The following is a 14,911-nucleotide window of genomic DNA, read 5'->3' as shown; positions in this document are numbered from 1 at the left end:
CCTCAGGCCCCAGTACAGAGCGAACAAGAGTGGCCAGGGACGCCCTCAGGAACAGGACCTTGAGGAAAGCCAAGAGTCGTCAGTGGGGCACATACCCCAGGAATCTGAGGATGCTGAGGACTGCTGGGGGATGGGTGCTCACCCATAGGACCCAGAGAAAACTGACCACTGGGAGAAGAAGGGTGCCTCACCCCCAGGAACCAGGGCAGCAGACTGGACTCACACTGCTGGGGGAGGGGTCCTCACTCACATCTACTGGGAAGACAGAGCAAAGAAGGGTGGGGGGTTGCTCACCCTCAACATTCAGGGGTGTCTGAGCACTGCTGGGTAGGTGCGCTCGCCCACCAAACCCAGAGGAGACTGAGCACTACTCAGGGAGGGGCACCACCCACAGACACCAGAGGAGTCTGAGCCACTGGTGGGGTAGGGTGCTCACTCAGAGGACCCCAAAGACAGGGAAAACCCAAAGACCAGGGTGCAGACCCTCGGGACCCCACCTGTTAGGGCCCTGGGGACTGCTGGGTGAGGGGCGCTCACCCAGCAGTCCCCATAGGACAATGATGAAGAGTGGGCCATGGGCGCTCACTTTCAGAAGCTGCCTGCACTGGGTCCTTGTGGACGAGGGGTGCTCACCCACATTACCACCGCACCCTGGGCACTGCTGGGTGAGGGTTGCTCACCCACACAACCCAGAAGACAAGGAACACCTCAGAGCCGGGGTCACGCAGGTTGGCACTCCCCCTCCGAGTTCCCTGAGGACGTCTGAGGTCCCTGGGCGAGGGGTGCTCACCCGCAGGCCCCAAAGGACAATGATCAAGAGTGGTCCAGGGGTGCTCACCCACAGGAGCTGCCTGCACTGAGTCCTTGTGGGCTAGGGGTGCTCACTCATAGGACCCAGAGGAGACTGAACCCTGCTGGGCCACCGTTGCCACCCTCAGGACCCTGGGGACAGTGGGCACTGCCGGGCTATGGGCGCTCACCTATGGGCCCCAGTGCAGAAAGAACAAGAGTGGGCCAGGGCCCCCTTACAATCAGGACCTTGAGGAAAGCCAGGAGTAGTGGAGTGGGGCATGCACCTCAGGACACTGAGGACACTAAGCACTGCTGGGCAGGATTGTGCTTACCCACAGGACCCAAGATGACACAGGGGAATGCAGTGAGTGGCACCCACACCCAGGAACCAGGGCGGCAGACTGCACTCACACTGCTGGGGGAGGGGTGCTCACTCACAGCAACTGGGAAAGATGGACAAAGAAGGGTGGGGGTGCTCCCCCTCAACACTCAGGGGTGTCTGAGCACTGGTGGGTGAGGGGCGCTCACCCATAGGGCCCAGAGAAAGACTGACCACTGGGGGAAATAGGGTGCTCACCCACAGGAACCAGGGAGACAGAGCACTGGTGGAGAGGGGCACTCACCCACAGGACCTAGAGAAATCTGACCATTTGGAGAGGAATGGTGCTCACCCAGAGGAACCATGGAGATAGAGCTCTCATGTGGGGGGGGCTCACACACACGAACCACAGGACCCTGGTCAGTCTTGTGCGAGTGTCGATCACCTGCAGGACACAGACTATAGTGGGAAATGGAGGGTGATGTTCGTCCATCCCCAGGAATTTGGGGAGACTCAAAGCTGCCCATGTTGGGTCACTCATTCACATCAAAGGGTAGAGTGAAGGAGGACATATCTGGGGGTTTCTCAATGTCAACATTCAGGGGTATCTGTGTGTTTGGGGTGAGGAGCACTCACCTGCAATAACGAGTGTACTGATTAAGATTGGGTGAAGGATGCTCACTCATAGGAATTGTAGGGAGTGGCCCGTTGAGCAAATTGTGCTAACCCACAGGAACCATTATTTTGGGGAGTCATTTTTGAGGTAACCTTACCCATTTGGTCCATTGTTTGAATGAGTTGCCCCTCCCACATTCTCTAAAGTGGCCTGAACAATTTGGGACCCTGAGGAGACTGAGAACTTTTTCATGAGGCCTCTACTGACAGGATCCCAAGGACAGGAATACTGGTGGGTTCAGATGTCATGCACAGGAACCTTTGGAGGATGAATATTGGTGTTAGTGGGCATCTCCTGTAGGTCCTAGAGCACACTCTGTAATGGTGTTTCAGGTGGGTTTTCTCTTAGGACGCACAGAAGACTGGTCAATTGGTGAGAATTATGCTTTCCTGCAGGACCAGGAAAAGTGAGCCTTGGTGAGAGAGATGCTCTCACCATCAGGCCCCAGTGTAGAAGGAACAGGAATGGATTAGGGACCTCTCACATGTAGGACCTTGAGGAAATTGGACACTGGTGGGAGTGTGACATGCATCTGAAACACACTGAGCATCATGAGCTCTGCTGGGTGAGTGTCCCTACTTTGTAGGACATTTAATGTCTATAGTACTCACATGAATGTAGTATTCACTCCTCTGAGATGTCTCAAGTTCTGATGTGATATTTTTGCTGATCTGTTGGTCTCATGTGTTCTTCAGTGTTCATCGAAAAGGTGCATAGTGTCCTGTCCCTCTGTTTCTTCCCCTGGCAGACTGGGAAGAGTTTCTCCAGGTAGTGGGCTGGGGCTCTGCCCACCCTCCTCTTTGTATCCAGGAAGTTTGTGATGTCATAATGGGCTGGGGGAGGGGCAGGCACAGCTGCTTGGAGAGGGTGTTGGTGCCCTCATGATTGACTTGTCCCCAGTCTAATCTTTCTTTGGACCCAATGACTTGTACCTCCACTGTTTTGAGTCAGAGACCTGAAGAGCCTTGGTTAGATTCTGTTTCTGACTCTCTCGTCCCTTTTGTTCTATGAAAAATTCCCTGGGGGTGCTATCCTGGGGCTCAGGGATTTGGGGAATGTGACTATGGAGTTTGAGGATGAGAGCCTCAATTTCCCATCTAGCCACTGCTTTTTCAATAGGGACCCCGGGCCTAGTCTGTAAACCTTGTTTCCTCTGTGCTTAGCCCTGGGACCCCTCGGTCTCCCTTTTCCTTCCTCCACTTCTCCAGCCCTTACCAGGCAGGTGCAGACCACTTGGTGTCTGGCCCTTGTGGGATCCCCACCCAATCATGCTGTACCTTTTCTTCTGACCCTGACAGGAGTTCCACAGGCTCCTGTGTGGTGCTCTTTGAAGGTGGGAAGGAAGTCCCACCATAGGCCCAGGATCTGTCATAGTTCCCAGGGCTCCTCAGTCAGTGGTACTTATGACTAGGCAGGCCTGCCCCTCCCCCACAGGCTTGCCTCAGTGTCCCTAGTGCTATAGAGGTGGGTCATGTCCTTATTACCAACTTCCTCTTGCCACAGACTACTCCAGGGGCTGTGGTTTTAGGAAAGGGCTGAGATGTCTGGGCTCCCTGGGGACAGAAAATGACAGTGGTTTGGCTGCAGGACAGCAGCACCATCTGGGGGGTACCTGGGTGCTGAAGGGCCAAGGTGCTTTCTCCTCCTCCACTTCACTTTTCTTTCTCCCTCAGATGTTCTGGCAATGATTTAGAGGGCAGTGTTTCCAAACCCCAAACCGTCGAGGGACAAATATAATGGTGTGCTCACATCAGAGGGACAGCCTCAGAGCCTAGCTTGGGAGCTCCCCTCAGCCCTGGTCCACCCTGCTATGGACCCTGCCCTGAGTCCCTCTCCCCTTCTGCCCATCTCCTTTGTCAGGGTGGAGAGGGGCACTGGAGTTCAGACCCAAGGGTGTTCTACTATCGAGCTACACCCTAGCCCCCTTCGATTTTTATTTTGAGACAGGGTTTAAGTTGCCCAAGGTGGTTTCAAACTTGATCCTCCTGCCTCAGCCTCCTGAGTAGCTGGGATTATAGGTGTGGACCACTGTGCCCAGCCTCAAACTTCTTGTTAAACAGAGAACTTCCTTCAAAATGGCCTAGTGTGGTGGCAAGCTGTAAGAGTCAGACCTACACTGATGCCAGCCAGGAAGCACAGTTTCTCTAATTCACACACACACACACACACACACACACACACACACACACACACACACACAAACACACACACACACTTGTGCTCACATGTGTGCATGAGACTGAAGCTCTGGTTGTCCCCACATTGAGTAGGGCCAAGCACAGAGCTCCTGAAAAGGCTACCCACACCTTGCAGGCTCCAGATGCTCTGCCACCCCACCTTCCAGCCCCCAGCCTGAGGGAGCTCCAGGCTGGTCACACCGAACTCCCTGCAGTGCTCTCTGGTCACCAGAAAGGAGGAAGGCCCAGTTTGTCTAAGTGAGGGATTCCCCCTGATGTGGGCTTCCCACAGCATCTCCCACTGGCATTTCCTATCTGCAGTGGGGAACTTAGATAGATAATAAATGCTTTCCTGTCTGGGTTCTCAGCCGTCACATTTCTTTCTGTCCTAACACACATCACCAACAAGGCTTCTGGCATCAGGTACCCCAGCTGGAGTCTCCCAGCAGGACTGGCATACTCACTCCTGAGGACTCTGCCAACTTAATGGATTTCATGCTGTCCTTCAGAATGGTTAGCAGGAGCTCTTTCCTCCCTGGGCCTTCTCCAGGAGCCCACCCAGGAACCTCCATGGGCCCCTTCATGTTAGGTCCCCTGGAGGTGGCTGTTTTGAGGAGGCCCCTCAGCAGAGGCAGGTGCTGGTAGCCAAGAAGGTCACATCTGTGGTCTGGTTCCTTCCCTCCCAGAGCCAGTCCCCTTCTGGAGTCTGGAAACTTAAAGCTCAGAAGCTCCCCCAGTCTACAAGTCTCCCCTCCAACATTTACTAGAGGGACAGAGAGAACTTATTGGCATTGTTACTCTAAAGAACTCTCACACACAAGCTCTGTGCAGCAAAGCTCAGGGTTCTTCTGGGAGGGCTCAGTTGCCAGGTGCCTGCACTGCTCAGAGCACTCCTGCTTTTGACCTTAACAGCTCAGAGGGAAGCCTGAGCACCTGGGGGCCTTGCCCATAGACTTGTTTTTTCAGGTCACATCTGTCAAGAACTCTGTCCTTGACCAAATTTTGTCCAAGCTCCTCTTGTAACACACTCCCTTAAAATGGAATGTTCAGAAATCCTCAAATTGCTTTCTCCCAACCCTAACCATTGTCCTACTGACCTATTCCTTATTGTCTCCACCAGGGCTTCCCACAGCCAATGCTCTCCTGCTGAGAATGGGAGCCATCACTGTCCCCAAAACCCTGGCCCTCAGGCCAGGAGGAAGCAACAGAAGCCAGAGGACTACAAACCCAGCCTATGCTCTGCTTCTCTGCCTCCCCCCACCCAACAGCCTCCACCTTCAATGACTCCTTCCATGAGGTTGGGGGGCAGATTCACTGTTTTCCCAAAAAGACCAAGCTGGAATTCCATTTGTTTTTCCTTTTCATGTTGTTTTTCTCTCCTTCCTGATGTAGGCAGGCCACCAAGTGGGACCCCAAATTTAGGCCTCTGGCCTGGGCCCCAGGACAGACTTTGCCCATGCTGGCAGGGCTAGAGCCCTCTGCTGGAGTCACTGGATGCAGCCCCCAGGGCTTCACCCAAGCCTGCTGGCCCAGGATGGGAAACAGGTAAAGAGGGTCCCTGCAGCTACAAAAGAGAGTCTTGTCTCCTGACTTTCTGTCCCTTACAGCCAATGTTGACTCCATCACCCCTTCTGAAAAGATGGAAAGATGAATTCTATGTCTATGGTGCCAGAGTCCAACCATAGTACATCCTTCTCAGTGGGGACAGGGACTGTCCACCTCCCTGTTCCTTGCCTTTGGGTCTCTCCTTGAGCCCATTTGGGGCCTCTCTTTTGAGTCCATGAGGGGTTCTTAAACACTTCTTCTTGAACCTTTTTTTTTTTCTGAGAGGGCCACTTGAGTGTGTGTTTGTGACTATGCCACCATTTGCAGGAAGAGAGGAGAGAGGCAGAGCATCCTGTGTGTTCTGGATCTGCAAACATCTGCAGGAAGGTGGAAAACCCACTCCATGCCTCAGCTCCCCAGAGAGTTGTGCAGCTTGGTCCATGTGACTGAGGAAAACACGGCTTGGTTGTTGCAACCTGGGTGCTGCATATCTGAAAGCTCATCCTGGTCACCTGTGCCTAGTTATGTGTGCTCTTACCTTGGCTGATGGGCTGACAGAGGCCAGGGGAATTGATGACTGGTGGCAACATTCCTGCTGAAAACTTATTCACTGGAACTCTAAAGAGAAGAGACACATGATCCCTCCACAGTGCTACAGCAGTGCAATGGACTGTGATGCATGGCGGTCTCACAGTGAGGTAGCATAGAAGAAATAAGGACCTGGAGAAAGGAGACAAACAGGGAAGGAAAGATGGACTGCTACTCTATACCAAAAAGATTGCCCTGACCACTCTAGGCCTGTTTTCCCAAAGGCCTGGATTTCTATAAGTCTTAGAATCCTGTAAGCCCAGGTAATTAGTGCCTACAAACTCTGTTACTTTATAGAAAGTATTTTTAGACTGATTAAAGAAGCCTGGAGAGAGATTGTTCAAGACCCAGGATGTGGGTTTGGTCCAGTTGCTGCATATCAACTAGATAGGGTCAACCTGAAGTTCCTGAGGGGGAACAAGATGGCCATGACCCACCCTGCACCTGGTTCAGCAGCACACTCACTGCCTCAAGCTCTGCAAGAGCTGGGACCACAGCTCTGCCACCAGACTAGCCTCTGCTAGAAACCACAGCACTGAATCAGAACCCACCTGAGCAGACTGCCTGGAACTACCAGAGCAACTTCAGCTAGAATGTCTGGGGCTGCCTCGTTTTTGTCCTTTTGTGCTTATGGGTTTGGGGGTGTTTACTGGTCAACTCACTCTTTGATTTTGCACACTTAAATATCTTTTTTGCTTGAAAGGAGACTTTTGGCTCTGGGGCCCTCTCTGCTCCCTGACTGGTAAGCTGGTAAGCTTATTCAAGGTTACTTAGGGGACTGTCCACCAATCTGCAAGTTAACTTGTCTGCACCCTTGAATGTGAATCTGCTTTCCTAAATAAATCACCTCTCTGAAAACAAAGAAAGAAATAAAATTAACTCTCAGACTGGGCATTGAAGACTTCTAGAAAGACTTGCACACAGGATCATCAAGTTAAGTCATATGACCAAATGACCTCAGCTTGTTTTAGCAGGTCACAACATGACTCAGATCTAACTGTCTCTGTATAGACTTGATATTTACTTTATCAATTACTTGATGCTTTGTCTCATGGCTAAAATTTTAACATAGCAGGATCTCTGATGAATGGGTTCATTTAGATTTGTTAGAGAAACTAACACTGTCTTCAAAACTGTTACACAAGTTTATTTAGTTTTGTTTTTGTTTGTTTGGGGCTGGTATTATCTGCCCTTCACAATTATTACAGAAATTTTTAGTGTTTTAGTTTTTTGACTATACTTCTCTGGAATCTCAAATTTCATGAATAGGTAATCTAGAAATAACTTAAAAATGAATTTGGTGCCTGTGCACGGTGACACATGCCTGTAATTTCAGCAGATTAAGAGGTTGAGGCAGGAGGACGGCAAGTTTGAGGGCAGCCACAATAACTTAGTGAGACTCTGTCTCAAAATAAAAATACAGAGGGCTGGGGATGCAGCTCAGTGGTAGAGTGACCCTGGGTTCAATCTTCAGGACCAACAAAAATCCTGATCTTTTCACACCCCAAATCTGTTGTGTGTTGTTGCTGGAGATGGTGAGTGATCAGCTTTTATATGTGCACATGGCAGTGGTCCATCTGGAGTGTGCATATGGTGGCATTAGAGGGTCTGAATCTGCACTGTCCCCTCAAAGTCTTGTGTTAAAGTCTTGGTACTCAATGCAGCAGTGCTCAGAGGCAGGACAAGGGGGAAGTGATTGGATCAAGATGACTCCGACCTCCCAGATGGATTAGTCCTTTACTGGGTCATCTTGGAGGGGAATACTGGAAGGTGGGGAAGGTGGAGGGGCCTAGGCAGAGGAAGGGTGATCTCATCCCCAGGTCCTCCCTCTCCTTCCCAGCCCCATTAAGCCAGCAGCTTTCCTCTGCCATAAGCTCCCAGTCATGATGCTCTGCCTCAGGCACAGAATCAACAGAGCCAGTGACCATGGACTGAAACTCTGGAACCATGAACCAAAATAACCCTTCCTCTTGTAAGTTGATTTCTCTGGTGTTTTGTCACGGGGACAAAACTCTGAGTAACAGCATGGGCATGCCCACAGGATGATAGAGCTGAACATGATGGCAGGTTCCAGGTAGGCTCGGCCTAAGAACCACTTCTTCTAACCTCTCAGTCACTCAAGTGTGACACAAAGGGCCTTTCCACACTGAATTCCCCTCTGATGTGGGACCAGATCAGACCAAGGATAGGGCAAGTCCACCTTGGCCATAAGGAACCAAACCACCTGGTGAAAGATTAGCAACATCTTCAGAGAAAGCCGTTCCAGAGGAGGAAGTTGTCAGGGTCAAATGGAGTCACTGGTGTCAGCCCAGAGTATGTGAGGCATCCTCCACCAGGTGCAGTCACTGGGCTTCCTGGGCACCTTTGCACCTGGGCTCCTTCTTGCCTCCTGCTCTGCAGTTTGTGACAGAGTTCTGTGTTCAGGGACAAGCATCTGCTCTGCCCCAGGTGTCTTGACAGAGTCTACATAGCAGCTCAGGAGCAAATTGCCAGCCAGATGACATAGCACTCCAAAGCACTCAAGAATGAGGAACAGACACAACACGAGAGGAGCACTGTAATGGGGCCCACTTAAAGTTATAAAATTTCTAAGAAGACCCAAAAATTTTTTTTTCAGTCTCCAGCCATTTCCTGCTAACCTGTTCATTTCCTCCTACCCAGCTTCCTACAGGCAAGAAGCCAGGTGGAAAAGGAAAACTGAAACTGTCTCACAGCCCTGGTCTGGCCTTCAGAAGGATGCAGCACAATTCAGAGAACTGACGAGCAACACATCGGTCTGTGGGCTTCCATGTGGGGTCCCAGTTTGGCAGATTCTACATTTGTGTGTTTCTGAGCTTTTCCTCTGCCTGAGTGATACCTCCCACAAGTTTCTATGCTCTGTAGGTTGGGAAACGGCAGGTTAGCTGTCTTCCCAGGGTGACAAAGCTGCAATTAGTTTCATTTTTCCTTTTTCTATAATTTTCTCTTATTCTCATGTAGGTGGGTGGGACTCAGACTCAGGGTCCAGCCTGGGCCCAGCAATACTCAGGGACCAAGCACCACCTTCCACAGGAGCACAGAGGAGCTCTGTGCCCCATGTGCCTTGCATGATCATCTCTTCCATTTGGCTTTTCCTGAGCTGACCCTTTATGATACATCTGTACACCTTTGTAGCTAAGTATTAATCCTGGGGAATAGGGGGAGTCATGGAAGCCCCAAAGCTGTATCCAAATTGGACATACATATGGGCAGTCTGAAAGAAGGACTGTTTTTGGGGGGTCCTTGTCCTTTACCCTATGGGTCTGATGCTGATGTGAGTACTAAGCATTACCAGGAGATAAGAGTGAAGAGAGGCTTATTACTCAGTCAGTTAGGAAAGCCCTGAAGATATAAGATAATGTATACCTCAAATTCCTGTGGTTCAGAGAAGAGTCCACAAGAAAACCAAACAGTGTGTAGCCCTGAGTGACACAGAATGCCCAATGTATCAAAACATGTAGGAAGCATCAACAGTGGCACTTAAGCCAGGCACAGTGGGCATACATGTAATCCCTGTACCTCAGGAGGCTGAGGCAGGAGAATAGCAAGTTCAAAGCCAGCCTCAGCAACTTAGTGAGACCTGTCTCTAAATAAAATATAAAAAGGACTGGGGATGTAGCTTAGTGAATGAGCACCCCTGGGTTCAATCCCTGGTACCAAACAAATAAATGAAAAGAAAGAAAGGAAGGAAGGAAGGAAGGAAAGAAGGAAGGAAGGAAGGAAGGAAGAAAGAAAGGAAGGAAGGAAGGAAGGAAGGAAGGAAGGAAGGAAGGAAGGAAGGAAGAAAGAAAGAAAGAAAGAAAGAAAGAAAGAAAGAAGGAAAGTCATTTAGAAGGAACTAGATCATTTAAGTTCCAAATTGGAAAACAATACAGAAAGAAAGCATACCCTACCCATGGTAGGAATCTGCTCCTTCAGAAGATGAAAGGAAAAAGCAAAATGAAATGCAGAACAAGTGCTCTGTGCACACCTGGCATCTTGGGCCAGCTGCCTTCGGTCCTACAAGCAGGGGAGGAGCCTTGAGTCTCCCAGGCAGGCCTTTCCAGGGGAGCCCCAGTCCCATAAGCCTGCAGAAGGCTTTGCTCAGGCTGCTTCTTGGTTGGGACCTCAGCAGTGCTCTCGTTTGGGAGCCAGTCACCTACACTGACCTCCAACACCAGCTCAGCTCTCCCTCCTGCTCAGCTGAGCTCCCAATATTCCCAACAACACAAGTCAACAATTTCAGTAACTTAGATGGAAAGGACAACACCCTTGAAAACACAAAACTTAAGAAGACCTTCCAAAAAAAAAAAAAAAAGGAAGAAAATCTAAGTAAGCCTGTATCTCAAAAATTAGTTGAAGTTGAAATAGCTATCAAAGAAAGCTCCAGGCCCAGGTGGCTTTGTGCATGGGTTCCACTGTCATTTAAGGACAAGGTCATCTCAGTTGTAAGCAAACTTTTTAAGAATATAGGACAAGGACCCCATCTGCTATGGACACCTGAGAAAGGTTTTGCCACCAAAGGACTTGGACACCACCTTAGATCATCTGGCCCTAAGGCAGGCAGAGATCATGAAGCCTTAGATGGACCTCTGGGGTAGGAGCCTGTGGGCCCCCAGTGATCCCAGGACACCATGAGAGTCCTGGGAGCTGTGCCTCCCCACAGCAGAGCAGCTCTTGAACATGCTCTGGGGAAAACCAACAAGGCAGGCCTGGCCAGGGCCTTTCCACCAACAGGCTGCCAGGAAAGCCTTGCTGGAAAGACACAGAAGCCGGGAGGCAGAACAAGAGCTTTCCACTGGCCCCACTGGTGGATGTGAGGGGTGGACAGCTGGCAAGGCAGCTTCCAGGCATGCAGGGCTCCTGGGGGTGTTGGTGTCAGTCAAGGAGGGAGGCATGGGTCCTCGCATCTCAAGCCAGGTGTGGAAAAGAAGCAGCTACAGCTTTCTGGCATCTCCCCATAGCCTCCACTTGTTGGCCTGGGTTTAGAAGGAGGTTGGATTTCAGCCTGTCACTCCCTTCAAACTCAGGAAAAAGCTTTGGAGTTAAGGACGTACCAAGGCCTGGGGGACCCTAACCACAAGGCAGGTAGGTCTCAGCTGCCCCAGGTCCCTCTCTCCTTCCAACAAAGGCTAAAACAGTAGATGAGGGCATAGTTGGGAGGTGGGCCTTTGGGGAGGATAGAAGCTGCTATTAAAGGGTCCCTGGAGTGGATGCCCTCTTCTCCTCAGCCGTCTACCACAGCATCCAGAGGATACCTCAGAACCAAAGCTGGATCTGCTGCATGGTCTTGGACTTCAGATTACAGAACCGTGAGAGTAATCTCTGTTCTTTATAAATCAGCCAGTTCCTGGAATTTTGCCACAGCAGCACCACATGGACTAGGACCAGGGGAAACCCAGAGTGGAACAGGGAGGGACACCACATGTGCAGTCACCTAGAATGGGTGCCCCTTGCTCCAGGCTCTGGGATGGTCTGTCTGATTTCTCCTTGGCATGAACAAGAGTCTGAGAAATGAATGAATGAATATCAAGTAGTGACTTAGGACTGACCAAACACAACGGTGTGGGATGGGTCCACACAAACCATCTGGCCACCCCTTCAGTCCTTATAGCTGTGTGCATATGGCTTGCTTGGCTGTCCACTCACCCAGCAGATGCCTGCTGCCCTTGTGCCCTGGTCCCCAGGTGGCACTCAGTGCAGACCACACCTGCTCCTCTCCCATCCTTGATGTGCTCTCCACCTCAATGTAGCCTCCACAGCTGCACCCACTCCCCATGCTCAGCCTTGTTCCCAGCCTGGCCTCACACAGCACTTGCCATCCCCAAGTGGGCACCAGGCCTCAGTCCTCCTGGGTATGATCTCTTCAGGAGGGATGTGACTCAGTGCTCCCTACAGGATCCCAGGGGACCCCCCAGAGGCTATGCTCCTCACTCACACACACGGATACACAGGCACACCCTCAGGCCACACATGGACATATGTGCCCACCTGTACAGCCTGAATGCACAATGGAGAACTTGGGTCTTCAAGGCCCGTGGGTGGCAGGACCCATTTTGCTATGGTTCACACCAAGTTCACTTCAATTAATCATTTGATTCTCCAGCATGATTTTTTTTTTTTTTAATTAGAGATGTGACTTGACTCCTTGCAGAAAGGTCTGACAGTCATCTTGTAAATAAATATCACACACTGGGGCTTTTGCATTACTTTCCTAACTGGATTTGGAAAAGATATGACTCTTGGATAGATATTTTGAATGAGAAATAGAACAAAAGAAGTAACCTGAACAGGATAGAAAGATGGAGCAAACCACATACAGGCAGGGTTTATGTGCACTAGTCATGATGCAAACTACATTCCTTCCAGTGTATTTTAGTTAAAAAAAAAAAAAAAGTTCAAAAATACACTTGCTAGGACTCAGCCTACTGCAGGTTAAAGGGATGATAGTCAGCTTTCCATTGCTGTGACAAAATACCTGAGATAAACAACTCACAAGGAGGAAAGGTTTCCATGTTTATATAACCCTGCTGCTCTGGCCTGTGGCAGCACAGCACATCATGGGGGAAGTGTGTGGAAGAGGAGGCCTGTGCACCTCATGGCAGCTGGGATACAGAGACAGAGCAAGGGCCAAGTCCCCAAAGACCTGGCTTCCTCAAACCAGGCTCCACCTCCTGAGGGTTCCACTGCCTCCCTTCTAGTGCCACTAGTTGGGGACCAACCTTCAACACATGGACCTCTGGTGAACAATTACCTAGACCACAGCAGGGTGCAGTAGCCTCCAGAAGCAGGGGCTCAGTTGTGGTTTATGGATGTGCTGGGCAGGCACTGGTCTCTGACCTGGATCACAGGGTCAATTATCCCAAGGTTAGAGAAAGTTCCCAGCACAAACTGAGATGTGCTGGCCTGTGGTGCTGTCACACCAACTGAACCCCTGACTTTTTATAGTCTGAATGTTTGCCTGCCCCCAAATTCACATTGACTCCTTAACACCAATGCAATGCCATCAGTAGGGGGGAATTTGGGATGTGACTAGGTCAGGAGAATGAGTTCCTTCAAAAGTCCCTTAGTCATGGGGCCCAGTGAGCTCCCTACTCCATCCACCAGGTGAGATACAGTGGAAGACAAAATCTTCTGCAAATCTTCTGTGCCTTGATCTTAGACTGCCAGCCTCCAGAAACCTGAACATAAATTTCTGTTCCTTATGAGTTGCTGGGTTTGGTTTTGGTTGTGAAAGCCTGAATGAACTAAGACAACTGGTACTGGGAGCAGACAGCTATAACAAATATGTAAAATGTGGAAGTGTTTTTGGAGCTGAGTGAAAAGTAGAGCCCTGAGGAGTCTGAAGTGTGTGCTGGAGAAAGCCCACGTTGCCACACACAGACCTGTGCTAACCAAAAAACTAGGTGCAAAGGTGCAGTGATTGGAGGCTGAGGCAGGAGGATTGGAAATTCAAGGCCAACCTCAGCAACTTAGAAAGGCCCTGGTTCAAAATAAAAAATAAAAAAGGCTGGGGATGTGGCTTAGTGGTTGAGCAACTCTGGATTCAGACTCCGGTACCAGGAGAAACAGGGAAAAGAGGGAAAAGCAAAGAGTCAATGATAGTTACTTAAGTGTCACAGGCAGACTACTGAGGGTATGACAGGTACTGGGACCACTGCACCAGGGTTTGCAGTGGGCAGAAGAGATTGGGCTCAACCCTCAATATGGTGTGGACAAGGGGAATTTATAGCCAAGGGGCAGGTGGAGTCGATGGATGGAAAATGACCACCATGGTGTGGACATGAGGTGTCCACTGAAGCTCATGTGTGACACAGTGCAGGGACCTTCAGAGGTGGTGATTAGATCATAAGAGATGTGACCTAATCAGTGCATTAATCCACTGGATGGATTAATAATGTGAATGGGCTACAAGGTGGTAACTGTAGGCAGGGGTGTGGCTTGAAGGAGATCACTAGAAATGTGCCCTTGGGGACTACATCTTGTCCCTTTGGTCTGCCCCCTCTCCCCATCTCTCTCCTTTCTGGCTGCCATGAGCTGAGCAGTTTTCCTCAGCCATGTGGTTCTTCTATGATGTTCTCACCTTGGGCCCAGAGCAATGGGCTCAGTCAACTATGGACTGAACCTCTGAAATGGTGAGATGAAATAAACCATTCCTCCTCAAAATTGTTCTTGTCAGGCATTTTGGTCAGAGTAATGAGAAACTGACTAGCATAATGACCAGGAAACAGCAGGAATGGGGGATGCTGGCTAAACAAACCTAACAGGAGTCATACTGAAGGCAGGCCAGCAGGCCAGGGTGACCAGATGTCACCTGGGGGTCCTGGGGGGAAGGGACTGCATGCAATAACCAGGGTGATCGGATATTGAGGGTGGGTGGGTTCTTCTAAACTGACTTAGCAGAGCCCTTGCTCAAACCAGACTCTAAAGGAAGAACAAAACTGGGCACAGGAGAAGTGGAGAGCATGGTGCTCAACCATTACTCAAGGAGATTAGGACGGATCCACCCTGAGACAATTCAAGACAGTCCCAGGGACACTGGAGAGGTGTAGGCTGTCCCTTCCATCACAGGCCTGGAGGACAGATGAGCCCCAAGCACAGGCTGCTGCCAGGTCCCCCTCATCCTTCAGCTCATCCTCCTCAGCTCCATCCTCACACTCCTTCCTCAGCTCTGTGTGCACATGGCCACCCCTACCTGGACTGCAAGCTATGAGGCCCAGGCAGAGATCTACTGTGGGCAAAGCCCCACAGAGCCCCACGAGCTGAGCCATGGAGGCAGAGCCGTCCCCAACTCCCCAAACCGGTGTGGACACTGGC

This window comes from Sciurus vulgaris (genome assembly GCF_902686455.1).
Source record: "Sciurus vulgaris genome assembly, chromosome: 3".
NCBI lineage: Eukaryota > Metazoa > Chordata > Mammalia > Rodentia > Sciuridae > Sciurus > Sciurus vulgaris.
This window is presented reverse-complemented; position numbering follows the sequence as displayed.